The sequence below is a fragment of the Neofelis nebulosa genome, chromosome 12, assembly GCF_028018385.1.
Source record: "Neofelis nebulosa isolate mNeoNeb1 chromosome 12, mNeoNeb1.pri, whole genome shotgun sequence".
In the NCBI taxonomy this organism is placed as follows: Eukaryota; Metazoa; Chordata; class Mammalia; order Carnivora; family Felidae; genus Neofelis; species Neofelis nebulosa.
Genome location: NC_080793.1, coordinates 39,152,524 through 39,159,537, shown reverse-complemented (window position 1 = coordinate 39,159,537; position 7,014 = coordinate 39,152,524).

Sequence of the window (7,014 nt, the reverse complement as noted above, 5' to 3'; positions counted from 1 at the left end):
CATATGCATATATAATTCCATACATGCATATATAATCACACATATATGATTACATATACATCTGATTATGTATATACATATGTACACATGGAGGAATTACATAAGGTAATTCTTCCTAATTACATAAGGTTTGAATATGTATAAACCAAACATACCCATGTTACCAGCTCCCAGAAAAGCAGAACATTTCTTGAACCTTTAGAATCTCCCCTCATTCTGCCATCTAGTCATTATGCCTCAAGAGTAACTACTATCCTGACTTCTAATAGTACCGACTAATTTATGCAATAGCTTTTAAAGGAATTTTTCACAAGAGTGGTCTTGTCCTTCTTCAATCCATTTCCATGTAGTTGCCAGAATGAGTGTCTTGAAACCATCATTCTCTCATGTCACTCTCCTCTTATAATCTCATCATTCATATTAAATACGAATTTTAATAAAACCTCAATCAGTATGGTCCTTCACTGGCCATGCCATCCTTTCTCTTGATACTCTACCCTTGTAAAATAAAGAACTTAATGTTTTTTTTTTAATTTTTTAAAGTTTATTTTTGAGACAGAGAGCATGAGCAGGGGAGGGCAGAGAGAGGGAGACACAGAATCTGAAGCAGGCTCCAGACTCTGAGCTGTCTGCACAGAGCCCAACATGGAGCTTGAACTCACAAACTGCCAGATCATGACCTGAGCCAAAGTCAAACGCTCAACTGACTGAGCCATCCAGGTGCCCCAAGAACTTATATCATGTTCTTTCACATCTCAGAGACTTGAGCCAAGCTGTTTGCTCTGCCTGTAACACTTTTTCTCGACTTTTTCTCTGCTTCAGTTATCAGCATAAGTATCACATCTTTAATTAGGCCTTCCTGATCATCCGATCTGAAATATGTTTTTCCTTATCTCATCATCCCATTTGTTTCTTTTTAGCACTTTTTTTTTTTTACAATTTTTTGATTGCTTATTAGTTGTCTCTTTGTTTTTGACTGTGAATCCATGAAAACAAGGACCACGTCTACATGGCCAATGCCTAGCACACTGCAAATACTCAGTAAGTGTTTACTGAATGAATGAATGTGACCACTGTCAACCTTTATAGCCTTGTCTCTGACCATTGTTTCTATCAAAATTTATGCCCCAGCCATATTGAACTACTTGGAGTTTCCCTAGTTACCTGGCTTTTTGTCCTGGGCCTTCAAACTTGCTGTCCTTTTTGCTCAGTGTCTTGATTGTTTTTTCCCCAGCTTTATTGAGATATAACTATTGTATAACATTTTTTAAAGATTAAAAAAATTTTTTTAATGTTTATTTATTTTTGAGAGAGAGACAGAGCATGAATTGGGTAGGGGCAGAGAGAGAGGGAGACACAGAATCCGAAGCAGGCTCCAGGCTCCAAGCTGTCAGTACAGAGTCCGACGTGGAGCTCAAACTCACGAACTGTGAGATCATGACCTGAGCCGAAGTCTGGCGCTTAACCGACTGAGCCACCCAGGTGCCCCTACATTTTTAAAAGATTTTTTAAGAGGTGTCTGTGTGGCTCAGTCAGTTAAATGTCTGACGTTAGCTCAGGCCATTATCTCACGATTCAAGCCCCATATAGGGTTCTCTGCTGTCAGCTCAGAGCCTGCTTCAGATCCTGTCTCCCTCTCTCTGCCCCTCCCCCACTTGTACTCATGCTCTGTCTCTCAAAAATAAATAAGACATTAAAAAATATAAAATAAAGTCTATGAAAAATGGATTTTTAAAGGTTTATTTATTTTCAAGAGAGAGAAAGCACAAGTTAGGGAGAGGCAGAGAGAGAAAGAGAGAACGAGAATCCCAAGCAGGTTCTGCAATCAGTGTGTAGCCCAACACAGGGCTCAGACCCATTAACAATGAGATCATGACCTGAGCCAAAGTCAGAAGCTTAACTGACTGAGCCCCCCTAGCTGTTGTATAGGCCCCTAGCTGTTGTATAATATTAAGTATAAGCTTTGCAATGTGATAATTTGTCATATGTATATGTTGCAAAATGATTACCACAATAATGTTATAACTAACATTATATTTAACACATCCTTCACCTCACGTAAATACCATTTGTTGTTGTTGTTATGGTAAGAACAAATAAGATCTATTCTCTTAGCGACTTTCAAGTACACAATACAGTATTGTTTACCATAGTCACCATGCTATACATTAGATCTCCAGAACTTATTCCTTTTTTATTTATTTTTTTCAATATATGAAATTTATTGTCAAATTGGTTTCCATACAACACCCAGTGCTCATCCCAAAAGGTGCCCTCCTCAATACCCATCACCCACCCTCCCCTCCCTCCCACCCCCCATCAACCCTCAGTTTGTTCTCAGTTTTTTTTTTTTTTTAATTTTTGGGACAGAGAGAGACAGAGCATGAACGGGGGAGGGGCAGAGAGAGAGGGAGACACAGAATTGGAAACAGGCTCCAGGCTCCGAGCCATCAGCCCAGAGCCTGACGCGGGGCTCGAACTCACGGACCGCGAGATCGTGACCTGGCTGAAGTCGGACGCTTAACCGACTGCGCCACCCAGGCGCCCCTGTTCTCAGTTTTTAACAGCCTCTTATGCTTTGGCTCTCTCCCACTCTAACCTCTTTTTTTTTTTTTTTCCTTCCCCTCCCCCATGGGTTTCTGTTACGTTTCTCAGGATCCACATAAGAGTGAAACCATATGGTATCTGTCTTTCTCTGTATGGCTTATTTCACTTAGCATCACACTCTCCAGTTCCATCCACGTTGCTACAAAACTTATTCCTTTTTTAAAAAGTTTATTTACATATTTTGAGAAAGAGAGAGAGCATAGGGGAGGGGCAGAGGGAGAGAGAGAGAGAATCCAAAGCAGCTCCACACCCAGCATGGAGCCTGATCTGGGGCTCAATCTCATAAACTGTGAGATCATGACCTGAGCTAAAATCAAGAGTCAGATACTTAACCAACTGAGCCACGCAGGTGCCCAGAACTTATTCCTCTTGTAACTGGAAGTTTGTATTCTTTAACCAATATCTCCCCAGTTCCCCTACCTCTATCCCCTGGCCACCATAATCTACTCTCTGTTTCTATAAGTTTGGCTTTTTTTAGATTCCACATATAAGTGAGATCATGCAGTATCTGTCTGCTGACTTATTTCACTCAGCATCATGCTCTTAATGATCATCAATGTAGGATCAAATGGTAGGATCAATCATCAAATGGTAGGATTGCCTGCTTTATGGCTGAAGAATGGTTTTTTTATATAAAATTTTTAAAGTTTATTTATTTTGAAAGAGACAGAGACAGTGCAAGTGGGGGAGGAGCAGAAAGAAGAGGGGGCAGAGAGAATCCCAACAGGCTTCATGCTGCCGGCGCAGAGCCCAATGTGGGGCTCAAACTCACGAAAACCTGAGATCATGACCTGAGCTGAAACAAAGAGTCAGATGTTTAACCAACTGAGGCACCCAGGCGCCCCTGACTGAAGAATGTTTTGATTGTTAAGGAAGATTTCCTGGAGGAGATGGGTCTGTGCTAACTCTTGAAGCATAAGTTGAGTTTGGATTGACTGAGAAGATGAATCAGCACCATTGAAGTTTAACAAGCCCTGAGGAAGATCAGAGAGTTAAGTCAACCACTCATTCTACATTGGATGACACTTAAGAAATGGCAAGCCCGGTGCTCAGTGTCAAGGATAAAGAGATAAGTAAGACATAATGATCACAAGCCAGAAACCTGGGGTAATGTTCTTGCCTTCATAGTTTATAGGCTGGTTCCTCTATTCAATTCTTTTTTTTTTTAGATTCCAGCTTTGACCTTTATTTAAGAGACCAGATGGGTTGTCCCAGGAACCAGGTGTCAGCCCTAAGGCCAAGCAAGGCTGGAAAGCCACATCTGGCCCTGCTTCGCCCTGAGCTGCAGCCTCAGCCCCAGTATCCTGCTTGCTACCAGCAAGCGGAGATGCACGTGCAGGTGGAGGGAGCCCTAGGAGATTGGACGTTGCTATTGACTCATTAAAACAAACAAATAACAAACAAAAACACCCAAAACTATTGATTTGGGGCTTTTTCCTAAACAAACAAAAAAAAAAGTACACTAAGCTTCTATGTTTCCTGTGACAGGTCATCTGGGGTGGTGGGGGGAAATCTGCATGACTCCCCCCTCCCCAACAGCAGCATAACTTCTGTATAACCCATCATCAGGGGCAAAGGGTGGGCACATGGAGGTTATTGGCTCTTGTGTTCATTTAAATGCAATCTCATAGAGGTTTATTCTGCCCCTGCCCTGCTTCCATTTAACATTGCATTCACCCCTGATGTGCCTGGCTGGCTGTGATGGTAGACAATGCAACTCTTGAATCCTACCATGGGTGTAGAGATCACTTAAAAATAAAATCTTAAAAAAAAAAAAAAAAAAAAAAAAACAACCAACCTGCACTCACCCTCCCAAAAGAATAATACAAATAAAAAATAAAATTGCATTCACCCCAACATTTTCAGTTTTAGGCTCTAATTTAGTCACCTTCATTAGTACTCACCAAAACTTGCAATATTATTTGTCTAGTAATTACTGATTTTTGTCTGATTCAATCTCAGCCACTAGAATGTAAGCTCCATGACGGCATAACTAAATCATTAAATCATTTAGCATAGGGCCTGTCACATAGCAGGCAATTAATAAATATTTATTGAATGAATAAGTGGCTCTTAAGAGCATCTCAGAGGCTGGGAGAAAGATGTAAACAAATAATTGCAGTATAGCATTGGAGGCGATATGTTATGTGTGGATTGTTATGGGCACATTAGAATAGGAATATTACAGGGCTTTGGTTAGGAGCAATCATGCTTAAGTGGGATAACCAAGGTTCAACTCCAGGTTCTGCCATGTACTCACTGGGTCACTTTTTTTTTTTTTTTTTTTTTTGGAAAGAGAGAGCTCGTGGGCTGGGGAGGGGGCAGAGAGAGAGAGAGGGAGAGAAAGAATCCTAAGCAGGCTCCTGTGCTGTTAGTGCCGAGCTTGACACAGGACTCCATCTCATGTTACACGGGATCGTGACCTGAGCCGAAATCAAGAGTTGGACGCTTAACCGACTGAGCCATCAGGTGCCCTACCTTGGGTAAATTTTTTAGCTTTTCTAACTTTTATTATATTCAGGAAAATAGATGTTCTAGTATGGATGTCATGGATTTTTGAGAGAATTAAACAGGAAACTACATGTAAAAAGTCTGTCACAGACTGATGCACAGCAAACATTAGCTATAATTATTAAAGGAAGATTGTGTCTCCTTAAGAACACTATTGGACTTAACATGTGTTAACATATGCAGAATTTAAAAAATGTTGGTCTCCTAAAGAGTCATTCTGTAAGGTAAGAATTGACCTCTCCAAAGCAAATACTCCTACCTCTCATTTATCTTCCAAGATTTCTATATTTTCTCCCTTTAGAAGAAAGAATCATTTCAGAAGAGTCCAGGTTGAGGAGCACCAGGTGATACCATACAGACTGAGGGTAAGTGTCCTATTTTCTTCACCACCAGAGGGCACCACTAGTCAAGTCAACCTACCCGTCATAAAACACTTAGGAACTCTAGGAAGCTGTTTTTGCCCTTCATTCTTCTGACAAATATGTTTTGAGTACCTACAACATGCCAAACATTGTAGTGGCTTGTATATAAAAAAGGAGCTTGTATAAACAAGACCTGTCATCCTTGTGGAATCTATAATATTGAGCATCTACTATGTGTCTGAGAGGTTCTATTAGACATGGGGGTGGAGGGTGGGGTTCAATTTGCTTTTGCTGTTTTCCTGCCCTTGGCTGTAAGCCCATGAGAACAATTACTTAGTGTCTACTTTGTGTCAGACAATGTGCTGGTTGCTGTGGATCCAGGCATGAATATGACACAGTTGCAAACTACTAATAAACAATGTCTTACCTGCTAGGATAAAAAGGTATGAGAAATTCTGTGGAAATAAGAGTTCTTCAGACCAAGAATGGAGAATCTTAAGTACATACTTCATTAACACACTAGGATATAAGCTTCCTACACAGGTATATGTTTATTAGCCACCTCCCTTAGGGCCACGGTTATTGTAGATATTTACTATGAGTTTGTGAGTTTGTTTGAAGCCAGGGAGCAGCTTCTGGTCTGTGTCAGTTGTATGTTCTAGTGGGTTAGGCTAGGGATCTACCATCTTCTGGGGCAGGGTGGGACTGTGATGAGTTTATGTGGGTGAAATGCTTTGAAGATGAACTTTCTGCCTATTTGTCTACTCACATCCTTGTTATTAAAGGTGTCAACATCATCTCCTACGTTTCCAGGTCAGCAATTTTCTTGTCCCTAAATTGAATGGTGGAAGAAGGGAAGTCAGAACCAGCAACACAGCATCATTTTGGGAGAAGGGGATGTATTGACTAAGACATTCTCCCTCCTCTGAAGTGAGCCCTATTTCCAGTGGATTTGGTTCCAAGACCTAGAAAGTAGAGTTGGGAGCTAGGGAAGGATTCTTCAAAATATTGAGATCTCATCTCTGATGAAAAAGAACAACAAAAATAAATAAACAATGCTCCTTCATTGTGGATTGTGCAAAGTGACTTCCTTTTAAAGGGTATGGTATACAAAGGAGGTGAAAAGGGTTACATTACAGTGGACAGACCTGACACACTACCTCAGCCAGGTGATTGAGGTCAATATCAACACTGATAAATCATGTGGATACTATGTGCCCTGATATGATGTGATAAAAAATATCATTTTACTTCTGTGATCTTCCACCCCAAAACCTATAACCCACAAATTCTAATTGAGGGACATTACACAACATACTTGATTAGTACTCTTCAAAACCCTCAAGGTAATCAAAAATAAGGAAAGTCTGAAAAACTGTCACAGTCAAAGGAAGCCTAACAAAACATAAAAACTAAATATAGTGTGGCATCTTAGAACAGAAAATGGACATTATGTAAAAATTAAGGAAATGTGAGTGAAAACTTTAGTTAATAATGTATCAATATTGATTTATTAGTTATAATAAATGTACTA